Here is a 16633-nt window from a genome sequence, read left to right as displayed (position 1 = left end):
GAATTGAGTTTTCCCCTTTGAAGTTATCTTATCGGATTGAGTCTTTTATGAGAACACTTGATGTATGTCTTGACGTGCTTATCTGTGGTGACAATGGGATATCATGTGCCTCTTGATGTATGTTTTGGTGACCAACTTGCGGGTTCCACCCATGAACCTATGCATAGGGGTTGGCACACGTTCTTGACTCTCCGGTAGAAACTTTGGGACACTCTTTGAAGTACTTTGTGTTGGTTGAATAGATGAATCTGAGATTGTGTGATGCATATCGTATAATCATGCCCACGGATACTTGAGGTGACAATGGAGTATCTAGGTGACATTATGGTTTTGGTTGATTTGTGTCTTAAGGTGTTATTCTAGTACAAACTCTTGAATAGATTGATCCAAAATAATAACTTTGAGGTGGTTTCATACCCTACCATAATCTCTTCGTTCGTTCTCCGCTATTAGTTGCTTTGGAGTGACTCTTTGTTGCATGTTGAGGGATTGTTATATGATCTATCTATGTTATTATTGTTGAGAGAACTTGCACTAGTGAAAGTATGAACCCTAGGCCTTGTTTCCTGTCATTGCAATACCGTGTACGCTCACTTTTACCACTTGTTACCTTTCTGTTTTTATTATTTCACATTACAAATACCTTTATCTACCATCCATATTGCACTTGTATCACCATCTCTTCGCCGAACTAGTGCACCTATACAATTTACCATTGTATTGGGTGTGTTGGGGACACAAGAGACTCTTTGTTATTTGGTTGCAGGGTTGTTTGAGAGAGACCATCTTCATCCTACACCTCCTACAGATTGATAAACCTTAGGTCATCCACTTGAGGGAAATTTGCTACTGTCCTACAAACCTGTGCACTTGCAGGCCCAACAACGTCTACAAGAAGAAGGTTGTGTAGTAGACATCACATCACACCGTCGAGAATGTTTTAGAGCATCAAGTTGTATGTGCCTTCAAGGAAGGCGTCAAGTACAGGGAGTTGGTCTTGAAATTCGGTCAGACTGGAGATATGACTCTGGCTCAGATGATGGAGATAGCCACCCGGTACACTAATGGAGAAGAAGAGGATCGACTCCGTAGCGGGAAGAGCAAACCGGTCAGCCAAGACGCTGGTGGAGGTAACTCCAGTCGGAAGCATAAGCGTAAAGCCGAGCCAGCAGCTCCTGGAGAGATCGCAGCAGTGAATCAAGGAAAGTTTAAGGGAAAACCTAAGGGGCCCTGGCCCCCAAAGAAGGTGAAGGATAAAGAAGGGAATGATGTGCTGGATTTGCCATGCCACATCCACACAAAGAAAGATGAGGAAGGTAATCTGATTTACCCGAAGCATACCACTCAGCAGTGTCGACTCCTAATCCAGCAGTTCCGAGAGAAACCGCCCAATGAGAAGGAGAATGAGTCGGAGAAGGAGGAAGATGAAGAGGAAGATGATGGTTATCCCAAAGTCAATTCCACCCTGATGATTTTTGCTGATGTTGAAAGCAAGAGTCGATTGAAGGTCATCAACAGAGAAGTGAACATGTTCGCCCCTGCGGAGAAGACCACCTATCTGAGATGGTCTCAGACGGCCATCACATTCGACCAGTCGGACCATCCCACTCGTGTGGCCACCCCTCGGAGGCAAGCACTGGTGGTCGACCCTGTGGTTGGGGGCACTCGACTGACCAAAGTACTGATGGATGGTGGCAGAGGCCTGAACAACCTTTATGTTGAAACCTTGAAGGGGATGGGCATCTCGATGTCCAAACTGAGTGAGAGCAACATGAGTTTCCACGGTGTTATCCCTGGAAAGAAAGCCGAATCACTCGGCCAGATCGCCCTCGACGTGGTTTTCGGTGATTCCAAGCATTATCGTAAGGAGAAGTTGACATTTGAAGTCATGGATTTCCAGAGCACCTATCATGCCATTTTGGGTAGGCCAGCCTATGCACATTTTATGGCTCGACCATGTTATGTGTATCTCAAGCTGAAGATGCCTGGACCCAAAGGTGTGATCACAGTAACTGGCAATCGGCAGAAGGCGGAGGAATGCTTTTAGAAAGGTTCCAAAATCGCCGATGCTCACATGGCAGCAGTCGAATTGCAAGAGTATCAGAAGAGTGCAGATCCGAGTGATTTGCTCCGAGCCAAGAAGCCTGCCACAGACTCTGCATTTCACTCGACTGGTGAAATGAAGCCTATTCATATTCAACTGACCAATCCCAACGCTGCGCAGACTCATATTTCAATGACGCTCGACAGCAAATAGGAAGAAGCGCTCATCCAGTTCCTCCGTGAGAACTGGACATCTTCGCATGGAAACCCTCTGACATGCCAGGTATACCCAGGGGACTGGCTGAGCACCGTTTGCGTGTCGACCCCAAAGTAAAACCCATCAAAGAGCACCTTCGACGGTCCGCCGTGCAGAAGAGGAAAGCAATTGGCGAAGAAGTGGCTCGACTATTGGCAGCAAAGTTCATCTGTGAAATCTACCACTCCGAGTGGTTAGCCAACGTAGTCATGGTTTCTAAGAAGGATGATTCACTTCGTATGTGCATCGATTTCAAGCATATCAATCGGGCCTGTCCGAAAGATCACTTCCCTCTCCCTCGCATCGATCAGATTGTCGACTCGACTGTGGGATGCGAGCGCTTGTCTTTCCTAGATGCGTATTCCGGATACCATCAGATCTGACTGTATGGTCCCGATGGAATAAAAACAGCCTTCATCACCCCATTCGGGTGCTTTTGCTATGTTACCATGCCTTTCGGTTTGAAAAATGCCAGAGCCACATTCATGAGAATGATTCAGAAGTGCCTGCTCACTCAAATCAGTCGGAATGTGGAAGCGTACATGGACGACATTGTGGTCAAGTCTCGCAAAGGTTCCGACCTATTGACTGACCTTGCAGAAACCTTTGCCAACCTGCGGAGGTACAATATCAAGCTTAATCTGTCAAAATGCATGTTCGGAGTTCCAGGAGGAAAGTTACTTGGTTTTCTTGTTTCCGAACGAGGGATCGACGCCAATCCAGAAAAAGTTGATACCATCCTCCGAATGAAATGCCTCGTGCGAGTGCATGACGTTCAGAAGCAAACTGGTTGTCTGGCCGCCCTGAGTCGATTCATTTCTCGTCTCAGTGAAAAGGCCTTGCCTCTTTACCGACTGATGAAGAAGTCTGATAAGTTCGAGTGGACTAATGAAGCTGACACAGCGTTTGCAGAGCTCAAAACCCTTCTTTCCACCCAGCCGGTGCTCGCTGCACCAATCAGCAAAGAGCCTTTACTGCTTTATATTGCAGCCACTGGACAAGTTGTCAGCACAGTACTCACGATCGAGCGAGAAGAAGAAGGAAAAGCTTACAAGGTTCAACGCCCGATCTATTATCTCTCTGAAGTTTTGACTCCATCCAAGCAACGATACCCACATTATCAGAAGCTTGTCTATGGAATATACATGACCATGAAGAAAGTTGCGCACTATTTCTCTGACCACTCCATTACAGTCGTCAGCGATGCGCCACTATCTGAAATTCTGAATAACAGAGACGCCACTGGTCGAGTAGCAAAATGGGTGATCGAACTCCTTCCATTAGATATCAAGTTCGAGGCAAAGAAGGCCATCAAGTCCCAAGCAATTGCAGATTTCCTTGCCGAGTGGATTGAGCAGCAATTGCCGACTCAAGTTCACTCGGAGCATTGGACTATGTTCTTTGATGGCTCCAAGATGTTGAATGGTTCAGGCGCTGGAGTAGTTTTGGTATCCCCCCGCGGAGACAGGCTGAGTTATGTTCTCTAGATTCATTTTGATTCCTCCAATAACGAAGCCGAATACGAAGCACTCCTATACGGGTTGCATATGGCCATATCACTCGGCGTCCGTCGCCTTATGGTCTACGGCGACTCGGATTTGGTGGTCAACCAAGTGATGAAGGAATGGGATGTCAGGAGCCCAGCCATGACTGGTTACTGCAACGTAATGAGAAAGTTGGAGAAGATGTTTGAAGGGTTGGAGCTCCACCATATTCCCCGACTAAAAAATCAAGCTGCGGATGAATTAGCCAAGATAGGCTCAAAGAGAGAGGCTATTCCCCGAAACGTGTTTCTGGAACATATTCATTCACCTTCAGTTCAGGAAGATCCTTTCATCGAGGAGTCACCGCAGCCCAAGAGCGCCACGGATCCGACTGAAGTTGAAATCCCAACCGTGGTCGACTTAGTCATGGAGGTCTTGGTCATCACCCCCGACTGGACAGTGCCATACATCGCTTACATTCTTAGGAAGGAACTCCCAGAGGATGAGGAAGGAGCTCGACAGATCGTCCGACGATCTAAAGACTTTACTGTGATAAAAGGATAGTTGTTCAGAGAAAGTGCGATTGGGGTTTGCCAGAAGTGCATCATGCCAGAAGAAGGCCGAATGATCCTCAATGATATTCACTCGGGGACCTGTGGTCACCATGCGTCCTTTCGGACCATCGTGGCCAAAGCATACCGAGCCGGATTTTATTGGCCGTACGCCAACGAGATGGTAAAGGAGATAGTGGATAAGTGTGAGGGGTGTCAGTTTTACTCCAATATGTCACACAAACCCGCACCAGCTCTAAAGACTATTCCACTCGTCTGGCCTTTTGCCATCTGGGGATTGGACATGGTTGGACCTCTGAGGACCGGCAGGAGCAGATTTACCCATGTGCTGGTAGCAGTCGACAAGTTTACTTAGTGGATCGAAGCCAAGCCCATCAAAAATCTTGAAGCAAGCACTGCTGTGAGTTTTATTAGAGAGTTGATATTCAGATATGGTGTACCACACAGCATCATCACGGATAACGGGTCGAACTTCGATTCCGACGAGTTCAGAACCTTTTGCGTTTCCCAAGGCACGAGGGTCGATTATGCTTTGGTTGCCCACCCTTAGTCGAATGGACAGGCTGACGGGAGAATGGATTGATTCTCAAAGGGTTGAAGCCTCGGTTAATGCGTGACCTCAAGCACGCGGCTAGATCTTGGCTTGATGAGCTCCCGTCAGTGCTGTGGGGGCTGAGGACAACTCCCAATCGGTCGAATGGCCGGACTCCATTCTTCTTAGTCTACGGGGCCGAAGCCGTTTTGTTGAGCGATTTGCTCCACAACGCTCCACGAGTCGAACTCTTCTCAGAGGAGGAAGCAGAGCAAGCTCGACAAGATGCAGTCGACCTCCTGGAGGAAGAAAGAGAGATGGTCTTGATCCGGTCGACCATTTATCATCAAGACATGCATCGATTCCATGCCAGGAACGTAAGGGGTCGGGCATTCCAGGAAGGGGACTTAGTCCTCCGAGTGGATCAATAGAAGCCACACAAGCTCGCCCCACTTGGGAAGGCCCTTTCGTCATCACCAAGGTGCTCCACAACGGAGCATATCGTCTCTTCAATGTCGAGCACAACAAAGATGAACCACGCGCCTGGAACGTGGAACTGCTCCGTCCTTTTTACTCTTAAGTATTTAGACTAATGACATGAAATAAGAAGTACCTCTTAGTTTTTTTATCAAAAGACATCATTTTACAGTCTTCTGAATTATTGTATTTTATTTCTTTTGTATGCATTGCCTTAGCAGCGAACCTGTTTTGCCTAAGATAGAGTTATAAAATCCTACCGAGTGGGGGTCCGCCTCCCACTCGGGGGCTTAGCTGCAGCCCAGTGCTCGCCTAAGTTTATAAAATCCTACCGAGTGGTGAGTCCGCCTCCCACTCGGGGGCTTAGCTGCAGCCCAGTGCTCACCTAAGTTTATAAAATCCTACCGAGTGGTGAGTCCGCCTCCCACTCGGGGGCTTAGCTGCAGTCCGGTGCTCGCCTAAGTTTATAAAATCCTATTGAGTGGTGAGTCCGCCTCCCACTCGGGGGCTTAGCTACAGCCCAGTGCTCGCCTAAGTTTGTAAAATCCTACCGAGTGGTGAGTCCGCCTCCCACTCGGGGGCTTAGCTACAGCCTAGTGCTCGCCTAAGTTTGTAAAATCCTACCGAGTGGTGAGTCCGCCTCCCACTCGGGGGCTTAGCTGCAGCCCAGTGCTCGCCTAAGTTTGTAAAATCCTACCGAGTGGTGAGTCCGCCTCCCACTCAGGGACTTAGCCGCAGCGTAGTGCTCGCCTGAGTTTATAAAATCCTACCGAGTGGTGAGTCCGCCTCCCACTCGGGGGCTTAGCTGCAGCCCGATGCTCACCTAAGTTTATAAAATCCTACCGAGTGGTGAGTCCGCCTCCCACTCGGGGGCTTAGCTGCAGCCCAGTGCTCGCCTAAGTTTGTAAAATCCTACCGAGTGGTGAGTCCGCCCCCCCACTCGGGGCTTAGCTACAGCCCAGTACTCGCCTAAGTTTGTAAAATCCTACCGAGTGGTGAGTCCGCCTCCCACTCGGGGGCTTAGCTGCAGCCCAGTGCTCGCCTAAGTTTGTAAAATCCTACCGAGTGGTGAGTCCGCCTCCCACTCGGGGGCTTAGCTGCAGCCCAGTACTCGCCTAAGTTTGTAAAATCCTACCGAGTGAGAAGTCCGCCTCCCACTCAGAGGCTTAGCTGCAGTCTCGCACTCACCTAAGTTTAAAAGTTCCTACCGAGTGGTGAGTCCGCCTCCCACTCGGAGGCTTAGCTACAGTCTCACGCTCGCCTAAGTTTGAAAAAATCCTACCGAGTGGTGAGTGAACCTCCCACTCGGGAGCTTAGCTGCAGCCCAGTGCTTGCCTAAGTTCGAAAAAATCCTACCGAGTGGTGAGCAAACCTTCCACTTGGAGGCTTAGCTGCAGTCTCGCACTCGCCTAAGTTTGAAAAAATTCTACCGAGTGGTGAGCAAACCTTCCACTCGGGGGCTTAGCTGCAGCCCAGCACTCGCCTAATTTTGAAAAAATCCTACCGAGTGGTGAGCAAACCTCCCACTCGAAGGCTTAGCTGCAGTCTCGCACTCGCCTAAGTTTGTTAAAATCCTACCGAGTGGTGAGCAAATCTCCCACTCGGGGGCTTAGTTGCAGTCCCGTACTCGCCTAAGTTCGAAAAATTCCGTCAAGTGGGGAGCAATCCTCTCACTCGGGGGCTTAGCTGCAATCCCGTACTCGCCTAAGTTTGAAAAACCTTACCAGGTGGTCGACTGGAATGTCAAGACCATTGCTGAGTGCCTTGCTGATGAGCTGATCAATGCTACTCAAGGATCACCCGATCGGTCAACTGGAACGTCAAGACCATTGTTGAGTGCCTTGCTGATGAGCTGATAAATGCTTCTCAAGGATCACCCAATCGGTCGCCTGGAACGTCAAGACCATTGCTGAGTGCCTTGCTGATGAGCTGATCAATTCTACTCAAGGATCACCCGATCGGTCGATTGGAACGTTAAGACCATTGCTGAGTGCCTTGCTGATGAGCTGATCAATGCTACTCAAAGATCACCTGGTCGGCCGACTGGAATGCAAAATCATTGATCAGGCGTCTGGCCCTCCTCTTCCAGAAGCTGCATTAAGCAAACAAACAGCAGTTCGAGAGAAAAGCAGGTTTCAGTCGAAGGTAGACGCAATATGTGAGATGATAAATTCAGAGGTTCTTAACCACAGAATAAAGTGCTCAGGTATCAGGCCCGAAGGAGTTTTAACGGTTACAAATCCACTCGGCATTCTGAGGCAAATAAAAGCGGTGGCATAGTGTGTTTTTTAATCACTTGGCAGGAGAAGGACTGGCCGGGTCGCAGAAGCTGTCCAGGTCGATACTGTCGGTGATGCGAGTGGCTGCCTCGAGGAAAGTGTCCATGAAATCCTAGAAGGAATGCTCCTTAGTGTTTGCCACTTTGAGAGCTGCCAGCTTGTCATCCTTAGCTTCTTTGTAGTGCACTCGGACCAAAGACAAGGCGACGTCAGTACCACAACGGGTAGCAGATATCTTCCACTCTTGCACTCGACCTGGAATCTGATCTAGTCGAGTCATTAAAGACTCGAGGTCTTGAGACATTGCCGCCTGAGGCCAGAGTTCGGTGTCCACTTGAGCCATCGCCGCCTTCAGTCGAGCCAGATAGTCGACTGCATCGTCCAAGCATGATTCCAATCGAAGCAAGTTCATCGCGACTTCATCTTTCATAGGACAATTGATGGGGTCGAGACCTGTCTCGACCCGTCCAGTCTCGGCTTCAAAGTCCTGACAGAGTTCTGGTCCATCACAACAAGCAATGAGTCGACAATATCATAAATTTCAGTTGACAACAGTTATTTAATGGAACAGTCATACCTTCAAGCTTTGAGACGAGTTTCGCCGCAAGTTGTTCCAAATGAGACTCCAGCTTGCCCGTCTTGGTCATGACACCATCAACTTTAGCGGTCAGATTCTCCTTGTCCTTCCTCAGTTGTTCGACTTCACGATTGGCGTCCAAGACAACAGTCTTCAATTTCGCGTTCTCATCCTCCAACTTGCCAACTGAAGCCAGCTTCTGGTCCGCGAGCTTCGTCTTCTCGCGTGCCTCCTTCTGAGCAGCCGCCAGATCCAGATCCTTTTGCTCCAAAGCTTCCTTCATCCTCTCTAAAGAAACAACACTCTTCAGATGAGACTGGAGTTGGCGATTTTCACTACGCACATCTGCTTATGTGAAGTCACTTGGTTCAAAGAGACTGAAAGAAAGGCCGCGGAAAGTCCACCAGGCAGACGAAACAGTCGAATGGTTACCTCCCATGATGGTCGTTTCTTGTTAGGCAGTCTTCAGGTTCTTCTTCGCCAATTCGAGGTCAAGTTCAACGCTGATATGCTTCTTCTTCAACTCGGTGAGCCGAGCTCCAAGATCACAAGACCTCTGCAGTCAGAAAGACAAGCATTTCAGTCGACAGAAATAAGGGACTGTGAAGGAATAGATTTACTCTAAGACTACTGCTGAATCAAATATTCAACAATAGTCTCGGGGACTACACCCAGTGGATGCACTTAGCATGCCCCCACTGGATCAGATCTATATTCAACATGAGTTCAAAAAAAATTCAGACCCCAGTCGACTGCCAGCAGTCGACCGTGGTCTCGGGGACTACACCCAGTGGGTGCACTCGACGTGCCCCCACTGATTCGGAAAGTGCAAAATTGAAGATCTCCTGAGTTTCAATCGAAAGAACACCCAGTGGTTGATTAGATATAAAGTAACGCTCAAAGATTCGGTCAGAATTCTACTGACCTGGACATTCGTCTGAAGGGCAGTGCTGGCATTGTAGGCTATCTGACTAGCTTCATGCATCACTTTCACCTGCTCCATGACAAGATTCGCCTAGCGAAGAGCTTCCCTAGCGGCACTCGGTGAGTCATCCGGAGTTTGATATGTAGCAAAGAGGGATGGCTCCCGAGGGGTCGAAGCAGTTGCTGGATCAGATGAGTGGAGTTGCACCGGTGCAACGGGCATTTGTGCAGTCGACCCCGACGGACGATCAGTCGTCAACGGGTTAGCAAACGTGACATTAGCCCGAACCATCGCCTCGGGCGCCGGTGTCGACTGCACCGGTGTTGACTGAGGGATTTGGACTTCAAGCCTCCTTCTGCTCGAACCTCCACTCTTCTTCCTCCTCTCCCGTAGAGGCGCCTCTTCTTCTTCATTGTCAGGAAGCACAATGACGTCTTGCGGAGCTACATAAGAAGAGAAGTATCAAATTTTCAGTCAATCGACCGCCCACTCGGTTAAGCAGAGCTGAGTTAATGAACTTACCAGCTCGTGAGGTGGCTTCTTCGTCTCCTGGCGCTTTGTCAACATCCATGTCGGTGGCAGCAGAGCTAGGGCTGAAAGGACACAAGAGTTGGTCGGTCAGATCAAGAAAAGTTTCAGTCGACTTATAGAAACTTAAACAAGATACTCACCCTGAGGCAACGGGGATGTCCATCTTGATTCGTGGCAAGGTCTTCAGAGTCTTGGTGGGGAGCAACTTTAGGCTGCTTGGCCACCTTCTCTGCCGGCTCTGGAGTCGACGTCAGAGTGCGTTTCTGAGTACCGACACTCGGACCCACGCCTTTCCCACGCCTGCCGACCGGATCATACTACTGTTTGGATCGACGTTCGGCATGTGGCAGCGAGTCGACTTCCTTCTCCTTGTCTGATTCCTTGCTCTCCTCCTCCTCGTCACTTCCCTGAGAATCCCACTCAACACTATCCTCCGCGCTTTCCTCCCCCTCCTGGGCCTGTTCCAAGGCCTGTTCACCATTGGGCATCTAATGCATCTTAGTGAACACCTACAGAGCAAATTGGTCAAACGAGGGTCGGTCAATATCAAGTGCAGTTGGAGCATGAATAAGAAACAGTCGAAACAAAAAGAGAATCTTGTCGGGTGGATTTGCGCTGCTGAAGGGAATGCCTCGCCTAGACCCTCTGGGGTTTTCCTGATTGCCCGTGATGCTCCTCAGCCACGAGGCTACTGTTGCAGGCGGAACTTCTTCCGGATGGGTCCGAGCGGTGTCGTCCGGCCCGGAATACAGCCACATCGGGTGATCGCGGTCCTGGAGGGGCTGGATGCGTCGACTAAGGAACACCTCCAACAGATCCAAACCCGTGACGCCATCGTTGATAAGCTGAACCACCCTGTCCACCAACATCCTCGTCTCCATGATCTCACCAGCAGTCACTTTCAGTGGAGCAGGAGTCTGGACTCGGTCAAACGAGAAGTGGGGGAGACCGGTCCAGGGGTCGCTACATCTTGGCAATAGAACCAGGTCGACTGCCAGCCTCTAACGGAGTCGGGAAGGGTCATGGTAGGAAAGGCACTCCCTTTTCTCTTTTGGATGCCTAAACCCCCACACATCTGGATGACATGGGTTTTTGAGTCACTCGACTTGGCCTTTTTTACCGACTGGGAACGAATAGTGAAGATGTGTTTGAAAAGACCCCAGTGCAATTGACACCCCAAGAAGTTCTCGCACATCGACACGAAAGCAGCTAAATGCGTAATGGTGTTGGGAGAGAAATGGTGGAGTTGAGCGCCGAAAAAGTTCAGAAACCCCCGAAAGAAAGGATGCGGGGGAAGCGAAAAGCCACAGTCGACGTGGGTGGCGAGCAGAACGCACTCACCCAGTCGAGGTTGAGGACTCATCTCCCCATCCGACAGCCTCGCCGCTCCCTTGGCGATCAGCCCCGACTCCATTAGCTCGTCCAGGTCCGCTTGCTGAATCAAAGACCGGATCCAATCTCCCTGGATCCAGCCCGGCGGCAGCCCCGCGCGCGGCGACAACCTGCGCTGCTGCTTCTTGCCCTTTGCCACATCCTTCGTCTTCTTTGCGTGCTCTAGCGCCACCGTCTTGTCCTTCACCATAGCGATGGGGCAGCGGTGTCGGAGTGGAAGGGTAAGGTGCGGCGGAGAAACAGAGAAAGGAGGAAGAAGAGAAAATGCACATAGTGTAGACGCCTCGATCCGGTCGCCTTATAAGAATGACGAGTGGGGCCAGGTGATCCCGTCAAATCCCGCAACAGTCGCGCGCAACGTACATGGTGAAAAAGGCGGCGCGGGAATCGAGGAATCACTGCTTATCCGCTCCGCCCGCTTCGGCCTCCCCTGTTTGGCGCGCTCCCCTGAAATTTAGTATCCCGTGAAATCCGGGATACGCTACAGACAATCGCACCCAAAGATCCCGTGCTCCAACATAACGCTCGGCACACGAGACCCACAGTTCATTCGATTGTCCGCTGAATGGATCAAGGAAACTGAGTTGACATCAAATATCAACGTAGCCGTTCAGACTTACAGAAAGCACTCTCGAAGTCCCGAAGCTCGGAACAGGTTCAATTTCAACCTACATTTCACTCACACATTAATCCATTCGGGGGCTACTAATGAGGATACAGACCTGGGGTAGGGTCATAGGCCTGACCTACACACCCTACCCAAGGTCACTACCCCAGAAAAATGAGAAGACCAAGAATCCACTCGACGATGCAATCACTCGACCAGAATTCTCTACCTTCACTCGACCATATGGAGACCACTCGACCACGTCGAATACCAGGAGTCGGTACGACGCACAACGGCCAGATATTCACTCCTTAGTCTTCATGGGCATTAAGAGTACTTAATGCTGGCGTTACCAGTAATGCCCCTTACTTTATGTACATTAGTTCCCTTGTAATGGAGGCAGGCTGGGGTCCTGGCGCACTCTATATAAGCCACCCCCCTCCTCTGGCACAAGGGTTCGCACTCTCTGTAATACAACACACATAATCCAATTGACCGCCTCCGGGCTCCGAGACGTAGGGCTATTACTTCCTCAGAGAAGGGCCTGAACTCGTAAATCTCGTGTGTACATCTTCGCCATAGCTAAGATCTTGCCTCTCCATATCTACCCTCCTTTCTACTGTCAGGCTTAGAACCACGACACCTATTGCGTTTGCACTCTCCAAAACCTTCCCTTTACATTATTGCAAGTTGCATGCTTTACTTTCCGCTGCTCATATACTCTTTGCATGCTTGCTTGAATTGTGTTAAGATTGCTTGACTTGTCCATAGTTGCTAAAATCTGCCAAGAACTAAAATTGGGAAAAGGATATGTTTTTATTTGGTCAAGTAGTCTAATCACCCCCCTCTAGACATACTTTCGATCCTACACTTTGTTCCTGTGACAAATATGTTTGTAATGCAAAACGTATCTATTATGCTATATGTGTTCATGTCCTGCCGTTTCCTTTTATGTTAGTTTCTAATTTCTCAAGCCTAATAAAAATACCAAAAATACAGTGATTGCATTTTTATTCCCCCTATGCTTGTTTGCATCTTATTTGTCGACGTTTTTTTTTAAAATATGATATTTTAGGTTTATTTCCCTGCAATCATCATTTGAAATGTGTTATCTAGATTTAGCCGAGCATAGCCGCTGATTTGCCTAGTCTTTGTGGAGAACACGACACACTTGCAGATTTGGGCGAAACACCCCACTGTACATACACTCGATCATTTTGGCGCTGTTACCGAGGACTAGCGTCGAGCGATTATGTTAGCTATAGACTAGGTTTATTTTAGTTTCGTGTTTAATTCATCGTGTATTTCTTTTTCTGTGTTTCTTTTATATTTTTTCCTTGTTGTTGCTTCAGCTTATTAGGATACTAACATTCTGACTGGTATTTACTACTTATGAGTGTGCGTAGGAAATCTGAACTATTTGTAGGTTGATTGATAGTTACACTTGGTGGAGATATGGCGATGCTTCGTGATGTTTGGATGCCAAGCAGCCAATGCTATTTCACAGGGCCACTTTGGCCGTCTTTTGAGGCGGAAATTTTTGAGCTAAAGCCTGGTCTTATTGCTTTGGTTCAACAACGTCAGTTTGGAGGGTTGCCTACTGAAGGTCCTTACGAGCACTTGCTCCGAGTCCTGGAGTATTCAGATACAATAAAGTATGATGGAGTTCTTCAAGATGTTATCAAGTGCATGCTATTCACATTCTCTCTCCGAGATGATGCTCGTGCTTGGTATCGATCCTTGCCATCAAGATCATTCGGTTGGAACGAGATATCACGAGCTTTCTTGGATAAATATTCCCCACTACACAAGCAGTCTGCAATTCGAGATGAGATTTTCAATTTCGTCCAGCGTGAAGGTGAGAGCTTGTATGATGCTTGGGAGAGATACAAAGCCTTATTCAGGAGATGTCCTAATCCTGGGCTCGAGAGATGGTTAGAGCTCCAGATATTCTATAGAGGGTTGACTTTGGACACTCGAGCTTATGTCGATATGGCAGCGGGTGGAGCTATTACAAACAAGACACTTGATGATGCCTTTTTGCTGATTGAGAGCATAGCTTTCCACCAACTTCAGTGGTACAGTGAGAGACCCAGCTCAGATTTGTTGGTTTGCTGTCACTACACTTCACCTCAGCAAGAATGTCTTACACAAAATCCAGAACCAGTTTCTGTGTGTGACAAGATTGAGCTTTCATGGATTATCTTTGACGGTGATAACACCAGCCTAGTTGACACACACATTGTAGATCATATGGATACTAGTGCTCGAGATTCAGTTTTGCATTGTGATGATTCTTCTGTGGATGAACCAGAGCTGCAGTTAGTTACCTTTGATATTGAGGAGTCACCTCTGGTTGATATAGATCATGTCCTGCCTGAACCAGACAGGGAAAAGTTCACCTTTGATGACATTAGCCACATCGATTCCTCAACACTTGAGCCTGAGATGGAAACCTTCATTGTTGATTATGACAAGGTTGCTCTAGATGTCAAGAAGCCAAGCTCTAATATTTCACTTGTTGACACGAGTCCGGTGGAAGTTTCTACTACCATGCCTTCCATAGTATCTTCCACTAAAGTAGTCCTAAAACTTATCTCATATCATCTCAGGTATTATCTCAGCTTTCTCGACAAGTTATCTCATATTGTTGATATTACCTATGCACCATATGAATTGATGATACCTGTGTATGATATGCTCAATAGATATGCTTATGTGATAGGATACTATATTGATGACTTAGAGGGCATTGTCCCTATCATTTGTATTGGCTTGTTTGTTGAGTGTTCTTTCAGGTTTTTTCTTGTGCACGATCCACTACATGTTGACCAGGTTCGAGGTGATATTCCTTGGGATCCCGGAGGATTCAGAGCATGGTGACGAGGAGAAGCAAGGGGCACACATGAAGAAGAGTGAATATGGAGTATGCTTGTGAAAGCAAGAGAAGAAGAGCAGCAACTTAGAGAGTGATCAAGCGAGTGCTACTTCATTGTGCCCGGTGAGCTGTTTCATGACCCGTTCCGAGTATATCATCCATTGATACATGCTGAAATCAAATGTTATTTGGGTTGCTTAACCCATGTCTTAAATGTTGCCCTACTGAATTTTATTGGACATATGGTGCTTGATGAGAATATGTGAACTGATTGTTGAATGCCTTGTAAACTAGTGATCTACACCTTGTTTGCTCTGCTGAAAGTAGTGAAAGCTATTAGTTTTGAGTGCTCAAATCCCTAGTACACTAGAAAACTAAATCATCTTCTGAATTTACTATGGTACACCTAGATCACCATGTTTAGATGCTGAATTTGTGCCAAGTGTGTTCCCATTGAGAGCAATCACCTAACCACTATGGATGAGCATGCTATGTTCCCTGGATCGGTAGCATGTGAACCAGACATGGAGAAGTGATGATTCCTGTTTTTGTGCTTATGCGTTGTTCATTTAAGATAAGTAATAATGATAAATAAGTCTCACTACCTACAGTAGCATGTCATGTTCCCTGGATCGGTGGCATGTGAAATCAGGTTAGCTTGGGCAGTAATCAATAATAAAAATGTAACTGTCGAACCAGGTGTATACCATGTTCTCGGGATCGGTGGTATGTTCCTTTGGGGAGACAAACAAAAAAACTAATAAAGGGTTGAGCCAGGTGTATACCATGTTCTCGGGATCGGTGGTATGTTCCTTTGGTGAGACCGGTAAAATATTATCTTTGTTTCTTCCTTCAAATCCAATAAGTGGTTCTACCACAATGTTGTGTTCCTAGTAATAGGTGTCTCTCGGGATCATGCTCTCTTTAGGAACCTTTTGGCACAATCCGCACTTAAACTGGCTGATCTTCTTTTATTTTTGTAAAAGTTTAAAATGGTCAAGTCTACTAGTATCCTACTGCTTTGAAGCACTCCTAACCATTAATTTTCACTAGCTAAGTCCAAAGCATGCATCGTTTGGAGATCTATTTTACTAGGACATTCTTTACTCAGTTTACTGTTCACTATATTGCCTTTGTCATATTCCTTTGCTTGAGGACAAGCAAAGATTTAAGTGTGGGGGAACTTGATAAGTATATTTGACATATATAATTCGGCACTCAAATATACCATCTATTGTGATTTATTCATCCATTCTTGCTATGTTTGATTGACTGTTTGCGTGATAATCATAAAAAGGGAACATTTACTGGTCATTTGTTTCTTTTGCAGAAAAGTGCGCAAAGGCACTATAAACTTCAGGATTCCGACTATGAGACTAAGGGAAATAAGAAGAGGAGGGACTGAGTATGAAGAATTAAAGACCCAGGGGGATTGCTAAAGAAGAATGGGGATCTACTTGAGGCAAAAGACGAGAAGTAGGAGGGCCAAAATGCAAAGGTGCAGATGAAAAGAGGGGATCAAAATCCCTAGCAGCCTCCATTCCAAAATCGGGCCTGGCACTTCTCTCTTTCCCTCACCCTCCTTCTCCACCTCCGGTCGCCGCCACAGCCAGGCCGTCGTGGTGGTGCGCCTCCTAGCCATCCTACCTTACCCCTCTGTCCACAACACCAACAGCCTCCAACACCCCATCCGCCGCAACATACATCCATCTCGGCCGCCGTCGCCGCGCCTACAGCCATCTCCCTACTGCTGCTACTCTTTTCTCACCGCTGATGTTCCTCCTCCTTCAACCTGTTGGTGCTCACCCTCAAACCTAGCCCGCTGCTTCTTTCTTCTCCAGCGCCCCCTTGCCGCTCTTCCACCTCTCTTCTTCACCCAAACTTTGTTGCACGCTCTCTGCCTTCTCTGAATCTCAACCTCCACTTGCCAACTGCTGCTTCCCTTCTCTCAACCCTCGTTGCACCTATCTCAACGCTGCTGCAGCTGCTGCTCTCTACCTCTCTGCTGCTCCTCTCCCACATCCCTGCTGGCTGCTACTACCTTTCCCCAAAACAATTGCTGCTCTCTCACCACTGCTGC

At 48.0% G+C, this 16633-nt stretch overlaps 1 non-coding gene across 1 annotated transcript; it reads right to left on the bottom strand.

Moving 5' to 3' along the window:
- Window positions 1-13496: 13496 nt before the first annotated feature.
- On the bottom strand, window positions 13497-13600 carry LOC123047772 (small nucleolar RNA R71). The gene has a single exon (XR_006423136.1). It is a non-coding gene; the product is annotated as a small nucleolar RNA R71 (small nucleolar RNA).
- Between the last annotated feature and the right edge of the window lie 3033 nt (window positions 13601-16633).

Source organism: Triticum aestivum, chromosome 2B (genome assembly GCF_018294505.1).
Source record: "Triticum aestivum cultivar Chinese Spring chromosome 2B, IWGSC CS RefSeq v2.1, whole genome shotgun sequence".
Classification (NCBI taxonomy): Eukaryota; Viridiplantae; Streptophyta; class Magnoliopsida; order Poales; family Poaceae; genus Triticum; species Triticum aestivum.
The sequence above is the reverse complement of the archived record's forward strand: the minus strand, read 5'-3'. Positions and strand labels throughout refer to the sequence as shown.